Consider the following 8,229-nt stretch of genomic DNA (forward strand, 5'->3'; position numbering starts at 1 on the left):
GGGATGTCAGAATCCAATAGCATTTGCAGTCCTTCTTCAACCTCTGAATCTGATTTTTGCTCAAGTTCCTCAATTTCAGCCAGAAAATACCTGAAATCACAGAAAAACACACAAACTCATAGTAAAGTCCAGAAATGTGAATTTTAATTAAAAACTAATAAAAATATACTAAAAACTAACTAAATCATACTAAAAACTATGTAAAAATAATGCCAAAAAGCGTATAAATTATCCGCTCATCAGATGCAGTATTTTTTGAAAGCACGTTTCCAATTCAACAAGAACCAATTTGCGGATTTGATGATGATTTCAGGAATAGGAGCAACTCGTACACAAGTAATTAAGCTTTAATTAGTACTCACACCTTCTTAATTATTCAAAATCAATCATTAATCATTCCCTAATAAATTTCACTTTGGCATGCAGCTACTTTGATGCCAATATTAATACCCGCTCTAGGAGAAGAGAAGTTGCTCTCAATAGGGCTCTTAGTTAGCTGCATCAATGTAAGTTTAATTTCCACATGTTTCTTGTTTGATTTGTAACATAATATAATATAATACTGACAAAGTTTTATTAACAATTAATATATGGTTATGCAGATGTTTGTGTACAACATATCTTGGGCAGGATGGGTAACAATACTTTTCTTCCTTCTAAAATCTTTTTATTTTGCTTATAGTATTATATATTTCAAGAACAATCCTTGAAAACCATGCAGGTTCCTTATGCTCTAGCAGGTTGTTCTATTTTTGGGGTTTTTGTGCGCCCCAGTGTAAGTTTCCGTTCCTATTTGGTAACTTATAACTAACTTTGAATCAGTAATTTCATATCTCACATTGTGCTTGGTATAGATATACAGCATTGCATCCAAACAAGTTGGTCCTAATGAACAGGTACCCTTACTCAAGTTAGATATGAAAAATGAATCATGATGTTTTAGCTTCTTATTAGTTTAATAGATTAGAATGATTGATTTGATGCAGGGAATGGTTCAAGGATGTCTCTCTGGAGTTAGCTCCATGGCGCAAATTGTTTCTCCCTTAATATTCAGTCCGCTCACAGGTATCAATCATAATCAGTTACCAAATTAATCACTATGTATTTGTATATAAATAGTTAAATACACGTGTTGTTTCACACATTTTTAATGTGTACTTTATATTTCAACATATATTCTATACGAAGAACTGATTTTTTTTGTATACACGTAGCATAATTAATGAATATATAGTACTACCAAGTATTAACAAGATTCTCCTCAAATTTTAACAATGCAGCATTATTCTTGTCTGAAGAAGCACCCTTCTATTTTCTTGGGTTTAGTATAATGTTCCTTGGCCTTGCAATGGTAAGTTGGTTAGAACGAATGAATCGGTTTCTTTTAGATTTATAATCCATTCATAGCTTATGATGACACCTACCTTGCATTTCAAGTTGTTGCATTTATACAGAGCTTGATGATCCGAGCCACTCCTCCTATCAGAAAAATTAGCAGCGACAGTATCCGCTGCATAGATACATTGGTCTGAGGTGGAGACATGATCTTGTTTTCTGCTTCAACAAAATTGTTCATACTTACACCCTATGAGACCATGAATTATAGGACAGTAAAAGCAACCGTGTTTCATGTTATATAACTAATGAGCATGGAATCAAGTATAGAACTATATACTTTGACACTGGGGGGTAGGAAACAGAACATCAAATGCAAAGCACGGCTAATTAATTCTTGTATGCATAGTATATATACACCTAGACATAGATTGTTTATATCACTAGATAGAGTAATTTTTCTAATATTCCTTTAGATTACATTATAGTTATTGCAGACAGGATCTTAGTCCATTTGACAGCTTTGTTGTAGAATGAGGCTTAGAAGCTGTGCTGGACAAGGCCGTGCATACTGAAGATGGTAAACAGATTATACGGAATGGATATGTTTCTCAAACAGCTTCAATTATATGGGAAGCAAGTAGTTCATTCGAGGTTTAGTTACTTTTAAATTCTCTATAGTTTCATTGAACTTCCATATTGGGTATGAAACTGCTTTTTTTTGTGCGTGGATATTATTATAACTTAGTGGAAAACAAACCTGCTCTAGTTGCTCTTTGAAGAACACTCCCAAAGGTTGTAACTCTCATGTAGTGCAATTTAATCTAGATTCATGTTTGTTCTTGTAATATATACCTCTTGATTGTATTGGGGTAAAAAATTATGAATGGAAGCTCCATGGAAGTGATCCATGTGTATTTTGACCCACGCGCAAAACAATAATAGTTAGATGATATTGAAATATTGAAGTTGTTGTTTTATTTTACTTTTTAAATAAAAACAATAATAGTTATGTAGAAGAATACCATATGGAATTATGTTTGGAACTGTTGACATTGCAAATTTTTTTATATATTGAGTTATGTCTTATATTGAGGAATTGTGTTATAAAAGATTTAGTTTTTAAATTTTTATATTAAAAAAATAAATTTTTAATTTGAGAATATGTAAATGAGATGAGATTAATGAATTATTTAAAATTAAAAATAAATAAATAATTACAGAATTTGTGGAGGTTTAAAAATCTCACAAAATAGTTTATTTTTGTTAAATTAAAAATTAATTTGTGGGAGTTTTAAACTGTCATAAAAGTGATTTAAAACAGTCACAAAAGTCTAATATAAAACCCTCACTAAACACACACAAAATTCCCCACTGAATAGATTGTGGAGGTTTTTAAAAACCCCCACAAAAGACCTCGTGGCACCTCAAATTTTGGGGGTTTTAGAAACCCCCACAAAATATTTGGTGGGGGTTATAAACCTCCATAAATAGGAGAAAAAACCTTCACAAATAAACAAAAATCTTGTAGTGTCGGTGATTTACAGTTGACAAGGGATGATGATATAGAAGACCCAATAGACGATGTTTTTGATAACATTGATGATGTGGCATAGTGGAAATATGGAAAACGTGAACATCATTTATAGAGGATATGTGTGTGTTTAATAAGTTTAACAATGTTTATAATGTACGCAGTTTGCTGGTTACATTACTATCAGTGTTTTCGTACTTGATTTAAGTTTTCATTTCTTGTTGATTTTCATGAATACCACCAGTTTCTCGTTTCTTCCAACGATTGTTGCTAGCAAAAGTCAGTTTTTAAGTAATTGTTGTTGTCATCATCATTGTTGTTGTTCTTAATCTCCAATGAAGAAAATTATGATATGGAGTAAATTGCCTTGAATAACAATATTGTTATCATTGACCAATATAGTCAACATAAAATAGTGGTGTAACAGGAGAAATGAGAATGGAGGATTTCTCATCATGCTGTGCAGGCACACCACTAACGAAATGGCTATGGCCTCTCCATTCTCTTCATTGGAACATGCAATTACGGTTGTCAGAGACATATGGTTCTGTAAGTTGAATGTTAGGTCTTGGTTGGAGGCTATATCAGGACGATTTTGTTCTAATGAATACTTGAAAACGGCGAATGAAGCTACTGTGCATGTTTGTTCATTAGCTATACCCTTAAAAACTTGAGTTAAACTATATTTGAATAATAAGTATTTTAAGTTGATATATGCTTAGAACATTTAACCAATAATAATTGTTACGTTCATGCTAAAATTTGTAGAAACTTTATGAAGGGGGATCAATGTACGAGGAGAAATTTGGGTATGTTTTCGTGACATTTGTAGCTAGTAGGACCTCTGAAGACATACTTGCTGAATTAAAGGTTAGAAATAAATTTCTAGCATAGAAAGTGAATCACAGAGACATAATATGCTTTAGAAAAAAGACCATGAACTATACATTTTATTATGATACAGACGCGCTTTAAAAACATGCATGTTGTTGAGTTGGATATTGCTTCAAAAGAGGAATTAAAGTATATAGAACGTTCTATTATAGAGCTTATTTCCAAGAAATCTGTCCAAACTACCGACGAAGGAGATGGTAATTGTTAATTTTGTTTTGTTTAGGTTTAAAGTCCTCTTACCATTTTAACGCAATTTTTTTCTTAATTACTAGCTAATGGGAGTTATCATTTTCTTTTAAGTAGACTTAGGTTGTTGTTTGCATGTTCATATTTTCAGTGTCAGCTGAATATTCAGATGAAATAGTTGATGACACTCTAGATAGGGTAGACACTGATTCAGAAGACGATTTAGATGCTATCTCCTCCGATGGATATGACATCTCCAGGAATGTTGAGGTTAATAAGGTTCCGGAAGAAGACAATGAAACTTTATACATCCAACATATAGAAGATGACGTACGACCTGCAAAAAGGGGTTTCGATCTGAACAAAAAGCCATGGTTTGGAGATGACTTATCAGATCCTTTATCACGTGACTGTAGTAGATTTGTGACAGAGTATTTCTGGCCAGGTCAATACGATGTTAAAGAGAAATTTTGACTCAATACTTGTTTGTCTACTTAAGTAATTTTGATTTTTATGCTCTATTGAACTTTGTTTTCACTTTATGAATTCAGACGTTCACTTGATTTTTTCTTTACCATTTATGCTTGAATACAAACTCAAAATGCGCTGACAGTACAAGAGAAAACCTAATTCGTAAATTTGTGCATATTATTAATTTATAAATATTTTTTTAATTCATAAATTATTTTTTACGTAACAAAATCAAAAATGTATCTAATGCATTAAGTTACATTACAGTGCTTGAAACATGTTTTTTAAAAAAAATAGCGAGAACTTGAGTAGATTTAACAAGGCAATGTTTAAACAAAAAAAATTCAAGTTAAAAATATATTGCAGCGATTGAAAGAAAATCGCTACAAAACAAGTATCTAAGTATATTTGCTAACTCGACATTTTGCGATAGTTAAAGCAAAACCGCTGCAAAATGATACGCTTTTAGTAGCTTCTCCCAAATTTGTCGTGGTAACCGCTGGCAGATTCTATTTAACGACAATTTCTAAAAACTGTTGCTAAATGCCCGCCGTTATCTGTCAATTCTCTTGTAGAATGAGATCATTTTTGGACAAGTTGCGGTTCCTTCCAGTAAAATTTGCCTCATTGCAAGTTGATATTTTGTGGTTAACAATTTTTATTTTATATTTTTATTAGATAAATTTGCCTATAAAAAACACTTAAACCCATGTACTTTGTTATGTGTTCTATATATATGAATGAAAAATGCTTTGTACGAATTACATTATGAATATTATTAAGTTTGAATAAAAAATATCATAATATTATTTATGAGAGGGAGTAATTATAGGACTGATCAATTGTGAGATATTAAACTTATATCTCATCATTTGTTAACTGATTTAAAAGTGAAATTTTCTAAGATTTTTTATAATTTCGGACCAATATGATATTTTTAGATCGTTAAAGAATTCTTATTTAGTTCTTTAAAGAAAATGTATCAGAAACTGAAACAAACATTTACCTGTAGCTCTTGAATATATTATCTCATGTAGCATATGATAAGCACAAGGAGAATTTTTTGGAAATTCGGATGCCAATTTATATATATTATTATTCTTGTTGTTTTATTTAAAAAGATGTATACTTTGTTGTTATAATGTTATGTCGCTATTTTCTCCCATTATCCATGTTAACTTTTCTTTTTCAAATTGTAATTAACCAGCCATGCTTTCTCTCTAGTCTTTTTCTAATTCTTGAGATACTTACGATTTTCTAGCCCAGTGCGTGATATGACTTTTCTTCGTGTACTTTTTTATTTATTTGTTGTCTTTTAAAGTGTGTAGGTTGAAAGATACGTTTGCATGTAATTATATTCATTTTCCTCTCCATCAAAGTAAAAACCATTAGACTAGGAGTTTAATTTCAGTTCTTTATAATATTATATACTCTAAAATTGATTAAACCTGACAAAAATCTTTAAAGAAAACATCAGTATTATTTAATGCGTAAAAGTATTTCTTTATATTTAGAATTAAATATTTGATTAAAGTGTAAACATATAGAGCGCCAATTGCAATTGGATCGATGGTTACTACAATATATAACATTAGGATCCTGCTAGGAGACAATAGACTATTTGTATAATGTGTATAATGAATTATTGAGTTACAAAATGAACATCCTCCATATTATTTAGAATAACCATCCGTGTACTAGAAATAATAAACATCTTCTCAAAAGCTTAAATCAATTTTGGAGTTCACCAAGAATCGAACTCTTGACTTTTCAGATCTAGAGTTCTAATACCATGTCATGATACTACTTATCCCAAAAACTTCTAATAAAAAAAAATAACACTAATAATTATATCTCTAATACTCCCTAAACTTTCATTGTACACATTGTACAAATATTCTATTTGTTTCTCATATTTTCCCTCGTAAAATATCATTCATGTAAAAAGAAAGTTGAATTCCTACTCAGCTAATAAATGCTAGAAATAAATAGGAACTATGCCAACTCTAACTCTAACTTTACTAACAGCTTTATAATATATCAATTCTAATCTTAACTACTTCTAATTCACCAGTATCTAACCCTATTTATAGTTCATAAAAAGAAAGTTAATATACAATAATTTGATGAGTATATAAATTAAAAATTTAACATAACAACACACAATGATAATAATAATAATAATTGACCAATGTATGTGATACAAAAAGTTGTTTATTAACACATAATACAGTTGATATTAATAATGTCAAATCATGTTTAAGTAAAGAGAAGAAAGTGCTTCAGATCACTTCTAGAGATTAGGAATGGGTAACAATTAATGTGGCTAGCTCGCTCTAAATAACTGCGATTATGACGACTAGGATCACTTATAATTTATTTCAGATGTATCTTAATTAGGCATACATCAACACTCTCATAATGATATATACAGTTTCACCTTCAAAAATTCAATTACGATAACTACTATAAAAAAAAAGAATGTGATTGAATTTAGTTAGAACTTATTAGATATTGTGTAAAAAGTAAAAACAGCAATATACCTCTATTAGGGTATATATGCGCCAAAAAAGTATTGGATATATATCCGCAGCACCAATGGTCAGTGATTTGTTAATTTAATAAGAGTGTGAGAAAGGAAAAGCAAAGAGAGAAAGAGAAGAAGAAGAAAGGGAGAAGGGAAGATGGGAAAAAGAGACGCTGAGGGAGGAAGACACACTCTAAGAGGAAGTGCTACCGTTCACTTTTATTAAATTAGAACGACTAATGTATTATCATTCACGTATTTTAAAATTTTTTTGTCATTGCTTGTCAAAATTTTTTGGGTAGCATTTGGAATATTTACTCTTTATACTTTTTCCGTCGTTCTCCGGAATTATTAGCTTTTGCTTTATATAACATGTAAGGAGTCATGCTTTCTATTTTCTTTTTCTTATTCGTTCTCGTGGCTTTTAATTTCATTTTGTAGTTCGTTCTAATCATGACTTTTTTTCTTCTAGTGCTCTTCATTTGTTATTGTCATATTCTTATTGTGCTTTTTTCTTATAACAGTACGTGAACTTTTTATTTTTAATATTGGAGTGGTAGTGGTGTTTTTTTTAAATGTGAATTGTTGGGGTGTTAAACTCAAATATGGAATCGTTTAACTAGAGAAGCAGAAATTGGACCGTCCGATTTGTAGAGGTACAGAAATCAGACCGTCCGATTTCTGAGAGATACACAAATTGGACCGTCCGATTTGTAGAGTACAGAAATTAGACCATTCGATTTCTGAGAAGTATACAAATCAGACCGTCTGATTTGTGTTAAAAAAAATAAAAAATTTTAAGTACAGAAATCGAACCCAGGAATTTGTGTACTTCCACAGTTTTAAAAAATACTAAAAATTACAATGTTAAGATATATCACCACTTTTACTTCCATAACAAAAAAATTTAGCCACAGTACGTTTGCACATGTGATTATCATATTCCTTTTCCCCTCCCAAAGCAGCATCTACGTCCAAAAACAAGGAAACCATTGGTCCCATTACTCCTAGAATTTCATTTTCTAACCTCAAAAAGAATGAATAATCATCAAATATGTAGAGTCAATCTATCTCTTTTATCATGAAAAGTAAATACAATAACACAGAATAAAACATTATTTTTATCTTTAATATTTAAATTAAATTTTAAAATTATTTTTAGTATTTTAAACGTTTATTTAGGTTTTTAACATTTAAAATTTATTACAACATTATCTTATTATCATTTCTGTTAATAATTCTATAACAGATATGCACATATTAACATTATAATCTTCTTAAA

The 8,229-nt window shown here is 30.3% G+C and overlaps 1 long non-coding RNA gene across 1 annotated transcript; it reads left to right on the top strand.

Annotated features, from left to right (window-relative positions):
- Positions 769-1,346, top strand: LOC107638115. The gene is made up of 3 exons (XR_001619736.2): positions 769-896; positions 987-1,065; positions 1,281-1,346. It is a non-coding gene; the product is annotated as an uncharacterized LOC107638115 (long non-coding RNA).

Source organism: Arachis ipaensis, chromosome B04 (assembly GCF_000816755.2).
Source record: "Arachis ipaensis cultivar K30076 chromosome B04, Araip1.1, whole genome shotgun sequence".
Taxonomy (NCBI): Eukaryota; Viridiplantae; Streptophyta; class Magnoliopsida; order Fabales; family Fabaceae; genus Arachis; species Arachis ipaensis.